The following is an 8,732-nucleotide window of genomic DNA, read 5'->3' on the forward strand; positions in this document are numbered from 1 at the left end:
AATTGCCGATCCTTATGTATCACAAGAACATATTTGTAACTTTGTTATTTTGTTTTGTTTGATTGAATTTGTTTCCTTCCCATTTTGTATGCGAAATGAGAAGGCTCACGTATTCTGACCCTTCCATTCATTAAGACCATAGGGCCTGAGGTGTAAGGGGAGAACTTTGGTCACGCTGGTGAGCAAAGACACCGCAGCTGCCGAGGCATAGGCATTTTGTAGTCCAACCAGACATGATCAATTATTCATTTCCACAAACCTTGCCACTAGGCTTAGTGTGAAGAAGAGGTTTGATGCAGTGACTATTTCAGAAAAGATATACTTATGCTTTTATCATCCCCCAAGTGGGTTCGGACCCCTTGCCATTGCTGAGGTTGGATGTCACTAAAAATCGAGGGGAGGATAGCAAAACTTAGGAGAATGCATCTCTTGTATTCGCACGTACCCTCTCCCTAGGATCTTAGCTATCATTCTACGACCGTGCATTAGGTCTCCTTGCAAGTCCTACCTTCCTCGAGCCCCATGCATGGTAGGGATTTGGTCAAGGGTCAGCTCATTTTTGTGACTATCGCCCCATCCACGGTTCCCGCAACTAGAGGGGTTGAGTTAACGTTACTTGCCTCGGTGGCTCGAGTGACGTGCTCAGTGAGCTCGCTAACAGGCACATTCGAACAGAATCCGGTTTCGTCGCTTGTGATGGGGTCAACAAAGCCCTCGTGTGGCACTCCATTGCTCCTTAACCCGCCTTCCAACAGATTCCCCCTCAATGGCGATTCTATGGGCTCAGCTAGAGGCTAGGATTGAATGAGAAGGTTGAGATGACCTTGTCCGCTTCTAAACGGGACGAGCATAGGCCACTGAGGCTCATCTACATTTTCCTACCTGGCTCTTTGTTTGACATGAGGCAACCTCAGGCCATTCGGCCTTCGACCCTCGGTCTTTTGATCTAGGATTGGGCGGCTCGAGCTCCCGAGCCCTATCGAGTCGGTAGGGGTTGGCCGTGTTTCATGCGTCACCCCATCCTCAGTTTTTGCAACCAGAGGGGCTGAGCTAACGACGCTTGCCTTGATGGCTTGAGTGTCGCGCTCAGTGAGCTCGCTAACGGGCATGTTCGAGTGGAATCCGGGTCCATCATCTGCTGATGGGGTCGGCAGAGCCATCATGAGGCATTCCACTACTTCTTAACCCGTCTCCCAGTAGATGCTCGAGCCATTCGATAGGTCAGGTGGCCCGTTGGCCTCTCCTTGATGGAGATTTTGTGGGCTTGGCTCAAGGTTAGAATCAAATGAGAAAGGTTGAGATGTCCCTATCCGCTTCTGAGCGAGGTCGGGCAAGGCCGCTGGGGCTCATCTTAGTTTTTCTCCCCTGGCTCTGTTTGACATGAGGCGGCCTCGAGCCCTTCGCGGGCCGGCCTTTGAACCTCAGTCAGTTGCTACATATATCGAATGAGACGACTACCGCTTCATGATGCGACGCAAAGCATTGCGATGTAGCAATCGCATATGTGATGCTTGGATGTACGAGATAAGTGTGTGAACAATTATATAAAGAAATAGCAAGATCGGTAATGTTACCTCGATGGCCCAAGTGACGGGTTCTGGGAGCTCTTACCGGATATGTCTGTATGGGGATCTGGGTCCAATGTTCATGACAGAACCTGTGTAACCTGCATGAGCCCCCCATTCTTCCATATTTGTCATTCAGCAGCAGCTCGAGCTGTTCGATTGATTGGGGTGATCCGACAGCCTTGCCTTGATGGAGATTCCATAGGTAGGCCCCTCTAAATCCTTCTCAAGAAGGTAGAGGTTAAGGTTTGGAGTACGGAGACAAGGACTCTGATCACGCTGGTGGATAAAAAATGCCATAGCCACTGGGGCGTAGGGTCCTAGCGGTCTGACTAGGCTTATTGAAAGTTTGTGCCCGCACACCGTGCCTCTAGTTTTTTAAACGTAAGGAGGGGCTAGGCAAAGAGAATGTCTAGCGAATAGACACCCTCCCCATCCCCCGAGCAATCCCTGACCCTCTGCTATTGTTGGGGTCGGAGGCTCGGTAATGAAATTAATATGTAAAGTAAGTAAGTGAGGATACTTATCTTTTGGTAGCGGTCTTGAGCCGTCTGATCGACCTGGGCACCGGTTTTACCTCGATGGTAAGAGCGATGGGTTTGGAAAGCCTCCCTAGATATGAGCGTGATATTGTCTGCTCCTTATCTGCTTCTTGTTGGTGGCCAAGCCGTCCGATCGACTCACATTACCTATCGAGACAAGATTTCCCTACGGAAATAGAGGATGAGAACATCTCGCACAAGAATTTAGTTAGGCAGATAAGCCAAGTGTTGAATTTATGCAAAAATGGATGAGCTCTTTGTTATAGCAAACAGCTGTTTAGCTCTTCTCCCTCTTTTTGTAAAAGAGGTTTTAGTGCATTCCGACCCTTCCCATAATTAAGGTCATAAGAGCTCAGAGTGCGAGTGAGCTAGATCTGACCACGTTGGTGAGCAAAGGCACCATAGCTATTGGGGCATAGATTTCCCGTAGTCCGCCTAGTTTTACTCAGAGCATGTTCCCGACAACCCAACTCCTAGGACTTAACGTGAGAAAAGAGGGCAGGTACAGAGAATTTTTGCAGGATAAATGTACTCATATCAGCCCCCGAGTGAGGCCCGACCCCCTACTATTTGCTAGGATTGGCTGTCATGAAGGATCGAGGAGTTTTGATAATGAAACTGATAAGTAAAAAGTGTTCATTTATTAGGGGTAAAAGCGACATAGCTGCTTGATGTTCTAGGCATTGGTGAAGACCTCGTCGTTGAAGGTTTTTAGCTTGTAGGCGCCTGGTCGGAGCACCTCCATGACCACGTACGGTCCCTCCCACGGTGGGGAGAGCTTGTGGCAGTCCTTGTTACTCTATATGAGGTAGAGGACCAGGTCCCCGATGTTGAAGGCTTGGCCCTACACTCGTCAGCTGTGGTACCATCGCAATGCCTGTTGGTGCTTGGCCGAGCGGAGGAGGGCGACGTCGCGCGCTTCGTCCAACTGGTCCATGGCATCCTCGTGGGATGCCTCAGCTCCCTGTTCATCGTATGCTCTAATCCTTAGTGCTCCATAGTCGAGGTCGGTTGGGAGGACGGCCTCGGAACCGTAGACCATGAAGAAGGGCATGTAGCCAGTGGCTCGACTAGGGGTTGTCCTCAGGCTCTAGGGTACCAAAGGAAGTTCGGTGACCTAGCTCGCATTGAATTTGTTCAACCGGTTGAAGATCCTAGGCTTGAGGCCTTGTAGGACCATGCCATTTGCGCGCTTGACCTACCCGTTCGTTCGGGGATGCACGACGGCGGCCCAATCGACCCGGATGTGGTATTCATAGTAGAATCGAAGGAACTGAAGACTAGCCCCACGTTGGTGCCCTTCTTCATCAGCGACCCATCGAAGTACATTGTCCAGCACTCTTGATCGATGATCGCCGGTGGTATCTAGACCTTGGTCCATTCTGCGATGAAGTCAGCCAGCACCTGAGACTTGATCGCCGTTCAGGGGGCATACATGATGCCTTGATCCATCAGCTCGAGTGACAACTTTGCGGTTCTTCTTGTGGCATCCTGGCTATGGACGACCTCATCGAGGGGGAATGATGTTACGAAAGTCATAGGGCGTAGCTTCTTCTTGGTGATGAGCATGGCGTATAGGAGTTTCTAGATTTGGGAGTAGCAGGTTTTGGAGTCGGATAGTACCTCGCTGATGAAGTACACTGGGCGCTACACCCTAAGGGTGTGCCCCTCTTCTTCCCACTCTACTACCAGGGCAGTGCTGACAACTTGTGTGGTGGCCACTATGCATAGCAGGATGGGTTCTCCATCGCTTGGAGGAACTAGGACCGGGGTTTTGTCAGGAGTAGCTTGACCATGTCAAGCGCCTCCTAGGCCTCGGCTATCCACTCAAAGCGGTCGGCATTCATCAAGAGTCGATAAAGGGGGAGTCCTCGTTCACTGAGGCATGAGATGAATTGGCTGAGGGCGGTGAGGCACCCTGCGATCCGCTGAACCCCCTTTATGTTCTGGATCGGGCCCATCCTTATGATGGCTAAGATTTTCTCCAGGTTGGCTTCGATGCCACGCTCGGAGACAATGAAGCCGAGCAGCATGCCCCTCGGGACCCCAAAAACACATTTCTCAGAATTGAGTTTGATGCAATTTGCCCAGAGTTTTGCAAAGGTTTGCTCAAGATCGGCGACAAGGTGGTCAGCCCGTTTGGACTTAACTACGATGTCATCGATGTAGGCCTCAACGGTCCGCTAGATGAGGTCCCCGAACTAGTTGAGCATACAGCGCTGGTAAGTTACCCCAGCGTTCTTCAGACCGAATGGCATTGAGATGTAGCAGAACGATTCGAAGGGGGGCATAAAAGACATCATGAGCTGGTTGGACCCTCTCATCACAATTTGATGGTAGCCAGAGTACGCGTCAAGGAAGCAGAGGGTTTCGCAACCTAAGGTAGAATCGACTATTTGGTCTATGCGTGGTAAAGGAAATGGGTCCTTTGGGCATGCCTTGTTGAGACCCATGTAGTCGACACACATCCTCCATTTCCTGCTCTTTTTTCATACAAGAACGGGATTTGCTAACCACTCTGGGTGGTGTACTTCCGTGATGAATCCGGCGGCAAGCAGTTTTGCTATCTCTTTATCGATGGCCCTACGCTTTTCCTCGTCGAAGCGGCGTAGGCGTTGCTTCACTGGCTTAGAGCCTGGGTGGATTTTCAAGGTATGCTCGGCGACCTCCCTAGGGATGCCTAGCATATCTGAGGGTTTCCACGCAAAGATGTATTTGTTGTCGTGGAGGAAGTCGACAAGCGTGCTTTCCTATTCAGAGGAGAGCGTGGTACCAATGTGTACCGTTTTACCCTCAGAGCTATAGGGGTCTATGAGGACCTCCTTGGAGCCCTCTGCTGATTCGAACGACCTAGTTGATTTCTTTGCGTCGGGCGCTTCTTCGACGACCTCCTCCTTGAGGGCGGTGAGTTCTCTGGAGGCGACGATTGTTGTGGCGTGGCCGCAGCACTTGACTTCACACTCGTAGGCCCGCCGGAAGGAGGTGCTGATGGTGATGACCCCGTGTGGGCCTAGCATCTTCAGCTTGAGGTATGTGTAGTTGGGGATGGCCATGAACTTTGTGTAGCATGGTCATCCCAAGATGGCATGGAAGGTTCCGGGGAACCCTACTACCTTGAAGGTGAGGGTCTTAGTCCTATAATTGGACTGATCCCCAAAGGTAATGGGCAAATCAATCTATCCAAGTGGCATGGCCTGCTTTCCGAGGACAACACCATGGAAAGGTGCTCAGACTAGGCGGAGGTGCGTTCAGTCAACGCCCATTACGTCGAGCATCTTCATGTACATGATGTTGAGGCCACTGCCTCTGTCCATCAAAACTTTGGTGAGGCACTTTGGGCCTATGATCGGGTTGACAACAAGCGGATACCTTCTTGGATGTGGGATGGCATCCTGATGGTTGGTTTGATCGAAGGTTATGGCAGACTCCGACCACCGAAGAAAGAGATGTGTTGGGCCATGTAGACTTGGCGGCGTGCGACCTTCTGACGATGTTTAGAGTCATAGGCCATTGATCCTCCAAAGATCATGAGGCAGCCATCTGGCGTTGGAAAGCCATCATCCTTCTCCTCGGCGTCGTCGGCAGTGGGGGCGGGTTTCTTCCCCTGCTCCCCCTTGTTGGTGCTTCCAGCCAAGAACTTTCGCATGAGGCCGTAGTCCTTGAGCAGATGCTTTATGGGGAAGGCATGGTTTGGGCACGGCCCCTCAAGCATTTTCTTGAAGTGGTTCAAAGCGCCCTCCATGGGCTTCCGACCACCCTTGCGGTCAGCAGCAGCCACGAGTGGGTCCTCACACTGTTGCTTCTTGTTTTTCCTTTTGGCGGAACGATTGGAGGTGCCTTCGCCGGCACCCTCGTCCTGCCTTGCCTTGCCCTCGAGGTGATCAAAGATCGCTCTGACCGCCTCTTCTCCTGAGGCTTGGCTGGTGGCGATGTCTAGGAGCTCCTTGGTGGTCCACGGGCCCTTATGTCCTAGGTTATGAACCAAAGACTCGCAGGTTGTCCCGGACAGGAAGGCTCCTATCACATCGGCATCGATGACGTTAGGGAGCTCATTGCACTATTGGGAGAAGCATTGGATGTACCTACAGAGGGTTTCGCTGGCCTTCTAGTGATAGTTCTTAAGGTCCTAGGGGTTCCTAGGACATTTGTATGTGCCCTAGAAGTTCCCCACAAATATCTCCCTTAGGTCCGCCCAACCCTGGATGGCGTCGAACGGAAGGTGCTCCAACCACGCTCGTGCCGAATCGGCGAGGAACAGTGGAAGGTTGCGGATAATGAAGTTGTCATTATCTGCACCACCGGCTTGACAGGCAAGCCGATAGTCTTCAAGCAAAAGTCTGGGGTTTGTCTCCTCAGAGTACTTAGGGATATTGGTAGGTGGTCGATACCTTTGTGGCAACACAATGTTGAGGATGTGATGGCCGAAGGCCTAAGGGCCTGGCAGGTCGGGGCTCAGGCTCTAGTCCTCGCCACTATCGTAGTGTCCACCATGTCGAGGATGATACTACGGTGGGTTCCTTCCCTCGGGTCACCGTAGGTGCGCCTGCGGGCATCGATGGTGTTGCGCGCATTGCGGTTGTGGCCGAGACGTTGATGTACTGGGATTGCAGCGCGCTGTCTGCCGCCTTGCGGCGCATGGTGGACCGACGCATCCCTAGTGGGACGCATCGAGGGGGTACGCTGGCTGGCGTTGGGCTCATGTCACCAAGACATCGAGCTCTTCACCTGTTGTGCTGCCGCACGCTCAAGTAGCGTGCGAATCTCGCGGTGGACCCGGCGATCCTTTGTTGTTGCGGTCTCTGGAAGGCCATGAAGTAGGGCCATCATGGCGACGATGTTCTGGCTTGCACGAGCAAAGCAGGGAAGGGTTTCATCATCGGCGATGATCCTTTGGTTCACATCACGGGCCACGGCGCGTGCGTGCCCTCCATCTCCGTGGTGCCTGATCTCCTCATCGATCTTTTTGTACTCCCGAACAAGCTGTTGTCCGGCTTCATCTATTTCCCGCTTTCGGGCTTTCAGCTGCTCCACCCCTACATGAGGTGGGGCCGCTGCTCCCCCTTTGGCTCCATCGTTGAGGTTGCCCGCTGGGGTGACCTCCTCCTCAAATGCGCTTTCGACATGTCCCTTAGAGGTTTCCGCCATGAAGCATTCCCAAGAGGGATGATGGCTCCCCCTACCGGAGTTAGAACCAGAGTCTGACCTCGGGCCTTCCACGAGGAGGCCATGGAGGGATTCTATGACGCCTTCGATCATCCCCATGAACTCGTTGTTCATGGGAAACAGGATCACGCGCTAGGCCACCAGGTGGCTTATGGTCGCCATGGCGTTGCGGAGACCGAATAGAAACATTGTCGAGGCGCGCCATGTGGAGCATTCCAGAGAGAGGCTAATGCGGCGTAGGGCCTCCTTGGGCGGCTGGGGTCCAAGGGAGATGCCGAGCTGGCCCTCAAGCCTCTGGTAGCTGAAGTTGGCGGAGGGGAGAGACTGGACGGCCGTATGGGCCAGCGCCAACTCTCCTCCTAGTGTGACAACGAAGTCTAGGTCACCGAAATGCACGTGTGTGCCCGGGACCCAGCTAATTGCATGGTTAGCCATCTGATGCCAACTGTCGATGTTTCGAACAAACGCCGGCTAGTGAATTTATGATTACTGCGCGTGAGGCCTGGATGGTGCACTAAAGGACATGAGGTTTATACTAGTTTGGGTTGAACGTCCCTATGTCTAGTTTGTTGCGGCTACTCATGTTATTAATACCGAAAATGGTTCATAGTAGGGGGTACAAATAGTCGAGAGAGGGACGGGTCTCAAGTCTGATGGAATGGACGAAAAGGACGCTGAGAGCTTGGTCGCTGCTCAGCTGTATGTGAAGTGTCGTGTGTGTTCAACTTGTTCATTCAGAGTCGATCCCCTTAGTGGGGGGCCCTGCCCTCCCTTTTATAGACCAAGAGAGGAGCAGGGGTTATAGATGGTAGAAAGGAGAAAAACCAGAGGCCAAGAAGCCCTGCCGAAGGTGTTGAGCCCTCCTTTTCCACTGAGCCAGCCTTGCTGACATGGTCAGATGGTGTCAGGGATTGGCACATTTGTCGGGTGTCCATGTCCTTGCGACGCCATGACCTTACCGGATCAGCAAGTGGCCGCGTCCTGTCCTGCCCCTCCGGGCGGTGTGTCGGACAAGGGTGTCAGCCTGTGGCCCTATGGGGAGTGGGCAGCGCGGTAACAATACGTCTGTCACTATAGATGGCACGAGTCTCTTCCTGGACCATAGTGGTTGTCATATGCCGATGTTAGTATCCACGCCCGAGGGCTGGTGGCGGCGCCTACAACATTGTGGGACAAAAGTCGGCACCTACAACACTATTCGAGTACTGTTAGGTCGGATAGGGCTTAAAGCGCCCATCCCATTGTATCCTGACGGTACCTTCCCATAGGCATGCAGGGCATGGTCCTCAGTATGGCGGTTGACTCGAATGTCTTGTCATACCCTCTGCTTGTCAGCATGAAGGAGCAAGGTGCAGTCATTGGGTGAGGCAGAGCTAGCCCTCAGTCGTCGGGCGAGGCGGAGCCCACCCTCGGACATCGGGTGAGGCAGAGCCGGTCCTCAGCCATCGGGCGAGGCAGAGCC

Source organism: Miscanthus floridulus, chromosome 6 (genome assembly GCF_019320115.1).
Source record: "Miscanthus floridulus cultivar M001 chromosome 6, ASM1932011v1, whole genome shotgun sequence".
Lineage (NCBI taxonomy): Eukaryota > Viridiplantae > Streptophyta > Magnoliopsida > Poales > Poaceae > Miscanthus > Miscanthus floridulus.